At 36.0% G+C, this 6629-nt stretch overlaps 1 pseudogene; it reads right to left on the reverse strand.

The window, feature by feature from the left end:
* Positions 1 to 4954: 4954 nt before the first annotated feature.
* Positions 4955 to 5483, reverse strand: LOC138329844 (uncharacterized; annotated as a pseudogene).
* Between the last annotated feature and the right edge of the window lie 1146 nt (positions 5484 to 6629).

A 6629-nucleotide genomic window follows, 5' to 3' on the forward strand; every position in this document is an offset into this window, starting at 1 on the left:
TGAAATATTCAGTGTCAGACACACATGTATATATTTCCGCGAACATTATATTTTTTACAGTGACATCATATAATACATGTAATTGTCATGTCACTATGTGATCACATCATAGTCTAGCATTTGTTTTTCTTATTTTGCTCTCTTTTTAGAGCCCTTTCCAGTTTTATTTTCTCTCTATTTTCTTTATTTAGTTGAATTTTTGTTGTTTTTCCTGAATGACCTCGTCACTGGTGAGAAGGCGATGGGTTGTGATCTGTTTTCTTTGAACATTCACCTTCGGGAGGTTGCTGGATGACAACTTTGGTGGGAGAAACAGATTCTCAATTTCGCTATCCCATAGCGAAACAGTGGGACAAGGCTCAACAGTAACAGCGCCATTGCCTAACAAATTGAGTAGAAGCTCAGCACTTTCGTTATCTGCACAGTTTTCCTCTATTTCAGACATACTTTGTAATGGATGAACAATCAGACTGGCAGACGTAGCTGATTCAGGTCGAACTGGTGTGGTAAAAGGTGCTGGAGAAGGTGACATAGGATTTGGTGTCATGGAAGAACGTAACGAGGACAGAGAAGAATCGGCTGGTATTGTGCAGATTGGCAGCGTTTTCTCAATCGGTCGTGGAGTGGACATGGCAGACACAGTAGAGGACGGTAGCATTGGTTCAGTTGGCCGTGAAGTGAACGAGGCAGACACTGTAGACGACGGTAGCATTGGTTCAGTTGGCCGTGAAGTGAACGAGGCAGACACTGTAGACGACGGTAGCAGTTGTTCAGTTGGCCGTGAAGTGGACGAAGCAGACACTGTTGAGGGTGGTAACGAACGCACAGTTGCTTGAGACAAGGATGAAATACAAACAGAAGTGGGTGGTGGTGGCCGCTCTGTTGGATTGGATGGAGCGAATCCGTCCAGAGGGACCGCAGATGCATTAAATGGATACACACCACACGCACGAAAGCCATTTATGATATTGGAACTGGTAAAAGCAGCTTCCCACGCTTGTTTTACAAGTCCCGGAAAACTCCATTTGTTGACGGTGTTCAGGGGGTTTTGGTTCAGGTAGTTAGAGCAGGCGGCATTGAATGCGGAGCTAAAAGGTCCAAATACCGACCTGTCTAGGGGCTGTAACAGGTGAGTTGTGTGTGGCGGCAAGCATAATAAAGATATTTGATGGTCCCTAGCCAACTGCAGTAACGCCAATGTTTCATGTGACGCATGGCCATCTAAAATGAGCAATTGCGGCCTTTCGTCGCCGCATGATTTTAAAAAGATTTCCTTGAACCATGTCTCCGCAATGGAGTCGTTGATCCACCCGTTTTCTTGGTAAGTCCATTTGGTGCCTTGGGGTGACGCACTTGTGTTGTAGCCATGTAAGGATGCTGCCGTTTTTCCCTTTACAATTAACATTGGAGGCATATATTCCCCAGCGGCATTCACACAAGCCATGATAGTAACGTTCGTGCGGCTTGTTGATGTTTTTCCCAACAACATTTTTAATTCCCTTCTCTGCTATTACACGAACCGGCGTATGCTCAAAATTTCTCCCTGTCTCATCGCAGTTCCAAATTTTCGCTGGGGATTGGGTTAGTCCTAAATCGCTGAGACATTTTCCAAGCTGGTCCATGTAATTTTTCACGACAACAGGGTTCAACATAGAAGCCCTTGCTGATGACAACTTTTCCGGTCTTCGAATGGTGAGTTCGGGATGGCGTTGTTTGAGACTTTCCCACCATTGTTTCGACGGACTCACCCTCTTGAAAGCGGCCATCTGGTGTCGTCTACACAACTCGCCCGTCCTAGCGAGAAGCTGCTTCCTGCTAACACCTAATCCTTGCCGTGACGCTTCCTTTAAAGTGTCGACGATCTTTTCTTCTATTGCCGAAGGTAAAGCCGGTGGACGACCAGGGACTGGGTCCTCGCCATACCTATAACAAAATGGGCAAGTAATTAGTAAAGATGATATTAACCACTTTGTTTTAAACTCTTAAACAGCTCTGTAGTAATGCCATCCCGATTCGCTGATAAAGGTTTTACATTCCCATTTTAAAAATTAGAAAAGCTTTTAGGACTGAGTTGAAGAAGACGTTATTATGGAGTCTGCAAGCCTTAGAAACGGTATTATAGAAGATGCTCATACAAGCGATATTCCGGAGACAAATGTCCACACATAACATGGCTAGCCGAATATTAGTCCTGACCTCAATGAAATTTTGAGGACTGTAACCTCCCGTCAAATGTCCGTCTTCATACGCAAACATCTGAACAATTGCCATTGTCACTAAATCTCAATCTAAAATAAAAGCAAATATTACGTATCTAAAAGACAAAAATAATTAATATATATTTATTACAAAATACATAATCTACTTGTAATAGAAGATTTAGTTTATGAACCATTGTGATAGTGTGATATGAGAATGAAAATATCATTTGCAAAAAGTTTTTTTTTCTGTATTTTGAGGTTTAAAATAGTGTGTGGATCGCATTTCTAATTTCCCATACGAATTCAAATTATATATATAATTTAGCCTTAGTGAGCAATGAATTGGTGACTAAATCTTATGAATTAGCAGAAAGTGGAATTATCTTTGCTGAATTTTCTGATATTGGTTACATGTAAGTGACTAAGTGCAATTTGTGTCTGATATAGAATCTACCGTGAAGTTTCCGCTAGATAAGTAATTATTTAGTAAATTTATTGTTTATCAATTTGATGAATAAATATTAAGAGCTCAGTGGTATATGGAAAGAACTTTGTCTCCTGAAAAGATAAGTACATGCTTATAGTAAGCAATGCAAGGTCATTAGAATCTGGTAACAAAGCTCACCGTTATAATTTTACTGAGATCTGTTGCTAGGCTATTCAAGCCAAATTCAGAAAGTGGTGTCAATAGCCAAGAATGCTTTTTTTCAGGTCCATATAAACAAAAAAGACTGTTGAACCGTTCATTTTAGTACTTTAGTTCATTGTAATTATCAAGTTTTTGAGAGATACTTTGGAACAGTGTTTGGATTTGTGGATTTAGCTCAATTGGAAGAAATGTGCTAGAACTCATATTATATATAGAACGTTCAGAAATACTTCGGAAATAGTTAATTGGTGATATTATATTTTCTTATTTTGGATATTGCAGGGAAATAAGAAATAAGTATAGTGTAAATATTTGTTTAGTTTTTTGACAATATTCTTGGATATATTTTTGGATATAACTTTTACAAACTATTAAATTCAGTTGTGCACTTTGAGGAAATTATTCTTCAGTTACCATTTGGTTTCGGCTGAAATCTAACTTCAAGATTTAGACCCATATGGATTCCATATTTGGCTTTCGATCGGAATTTATTACAACTGCATACGGCAAGTACTAGTACTGCAAATTAAATCTTTGATTCTTCTTTATAATAAAACTTGAATGAGTTTCATACATCAATTTGTATGCTGTTTTCCTGAATAAGTCACCTGAGAATGATAGCAAATAGACTAAATACAAGTTTACTTAAATATTTTGATAATACAAATCTAGCAAATTGTTGTCAGAAAACGAGATCTTGCGCTAGAAATACGGGAAAACATTACAGTATTGTACACATATTATAAAAAAAAAAAGTTAAACTTACCAGTTGTAAGTTTTTCCTGTAGTGGCTCCCAATAGTTTCTTAAAACGACGAATATCTACATCAGTATCTTAAAATCTGGTCCAATACATCACATGTAGGGTCGTGCGCTAGTGTGACGACTACCAAAGTAAGGCGGTAAGGTCGATACCATCCTCTGCCAATGATCATGAACAGACAACTGATGCGCGCGCACATGGCTGTATGGATAAATAAAGTGAGCATCTCTTTCAGACCATTATCAATATTCACTTTGTTATTCTTATTTACACTGTAAACAGGAATAACAAAGGGAATTAATTTACGATTATTTATTGGTATTGTAACAGGTATACTTATAATTCCCCCTTTCGTGAAGCTAGAAGGCAACCGTATCACAATATACCAATTAAAACCTGCTACAGTATTATTATTAATATCAGAGACAACTGGATTACGAACATATTTCCAGATTTCCAGTTCGGAATATTTCTGTTTGTTTGTGTGCTTTTGGGGTTTGTGTGTGTGTGTGTGTTTGTGTTTTTTTTTTTTTTTTTTTTTTTTTTTTTTTTTAATTTTAATGCTTTATGAACAGTTAGATCGATAAAGAACGTGTCAGGATAGCTTGTTGGAGGCATCACTGACTTGTGGTCAGTACCTAACAACTGTTCCACGTGGGATTCAAACTCGGGACCCAAGAACTTTTTTTTATTTTATTTTATTTTAATATATACCTGTAAGATACATTTGATTTTAAAAGTTGGGGTGGGGGAGAGGGATTGAGCACACATTGGCAATCTACACCGTTTAGGCCCATTGCCTTTCTGAAACAGCTTTGGATTTTTGGATTTTTGAAATGGAATGTAACACGAGATTGATAATTTTGTAGAGTCGCAATTTTTTTAACTTAAATTCAATAATACACTTATCATCACCGCCTAAACAGACAAATTAAGATAAATTTAATGTTAATTTTGATAACGCGGGTCGTATTATATGTGGCCCGCCTTCGTCCTCAGTACTGCGCGTTAGTTGATTATTCGCTCAATTCAAAATCCAAAATTCAAATTCATTTTATTTCTCTTTTTCATTATGAGTATTCGAAAAAAAGGTATACAGTACTTGTTTATATGAATAACATGAGCTAAGGAGAACAAATAATATTGTTAATTATCCTAATAAAAGCACACAATTTCTTCAGTGTTTTTATGTAAGTAGAGTTCATAAGTTCATTAAACATTTGGTCGTAGCCAAAAATATCGATCAATACACAAAGTTCTTTGGGCGGATAAGGTACTACATTCTAATTAATAATGGAATTCGTCGCCAATTTGCTGTCTATTACAATGTTGACATTTTCTTTCAGAGTATACAATATGTTGCCATTTTAATATGAGTGCCAAGCGAATTTTTGGCTGCATGCAATAAAATATTACAACAGTTATCTACCAACTCGTCAATATCAAGTTCCAAAAGGTCATTACTGTTATCAATCAAATCAGTAATACAGTTGATTGAATCATCATCAATATTATTAATGAAATCAGCTGTCTTTTCAGCATTCCATTTGTTAATTTCCTCCTTAATCCCCGTGGAATTGTCTCATAATTAACTGTATTATTCAAAGTATCAGCAAATTTTAATGTTAATGAAATTGGGCAATGTGCATCAGACAATAAGGAGTCAAAATTAGAAATTTCAAACTCATCAATATTTCAAACAGGCTTAGATGAACATAGTATAAAATCAACCACACTAACGTTTTAACAGTTAAGTTTGCCAACACTTTTATGGTTACCGGTTCGACCGTTACATATAAAAAGATAATTAAATTTACGGAAATCAATTAACCGGTTTCCTAAATTGTTCTTTTTTCATCACAGTTTGCTCGATATTTTTAAAAACACAAGTATCTTGGTAGTGATTAAGAATTCCACCGGTATTGTCAATATTATTATCTATTTCGCTTATATCAACGAAATCATTTGCAGTAGAGATTCGCGCATTAAGATCGCCTAAAACGCAAGCATAGTTATGGTTACTGGCAAAGTGTAAGTATTCATTTTCTAATTCTGAATAGTTGACATCATTGGTAAGCTGTTGGTAGCTTTTAGAGATGTATTAAAAATTTCTTCAAACAACGACATAGTGTTCTCCTAACGCGTACTATGAACTTCCGGTTGCTTAAAATGATATATGGTCATTTCATTAGGGCTGAAATCCTTTGCGTCAATAATGGAACACGAGATATATACACATTGTTACTTATTCTCATAATCTTGAAAATACTGACACATGAAGTGTTAGTCCGCTAAACCTGCCTATATCATCAGGTTTTTTTTATTTATTATCTTAATTTTTGCCTAATATATTAGGCAAAAACTAAATTAAAAAAAAACCCTAAGATATAGGCAGGTTTAGCGGACTAATGAAGTGCCAGACACTGATAGAATAAATACACATGTTAAAAAGTTTCCATTGATTTAGGATTTCACAGGGTTTACTGTCCATTTTTGTGAGGAACTTTTTTCCAGATTTGAGTCCATCCTTAAAGGTGAACACACCACTTCCTGTGCTAGACGGCAAAACAGCGAAATGAATCTTCAGTGTAGGTCTAAACATAGATTACACAGAAAACTTGCATTTGTTTGGTGTTGAATCTAATCTTAGGCAATCAATATGAATTTCCTGGTAGGTTTGTTATTTTTGTTTTCATCTTTATTTTTTGTTTCTGAAAGGTAACGACACCTATTATCAATCCAGGTCTATGTAAAGGACACGTTCTATGCCTGCAGCAATTTCATTTTATCATGTGCTATCAGAAACACAATATTTTTTTAGTTCTATCAAAAATTAAGCTTTAAAATTATTTGAAAAACAAAACGTCTGAAGTCGAGCAGATTTTTGCAAATGATTGTTGTAAGGGTTAGCCTAATATGAAATCATATTTTCCCGCGCATTTTCTTCTTGCGGTGTTAATAAACCAAAATTTCCTTTTGATTAATTATTTGAACAAGACTAGTGATAGTATTCTTTC

The sequence above is a fragment of the Argopecten irradians genome, chromosome 8, assembly GCF_041381155.1.
Source record: "Argopecten irradians isolate NY chromosome 8, Ai_NY, whole genome shotgun sequence".
NCBI lineage: Eukaryota > Metazoa > Mollusca > Bivalvia > Pectinida > Pectinidae > Argopecten > Argopecten irradians.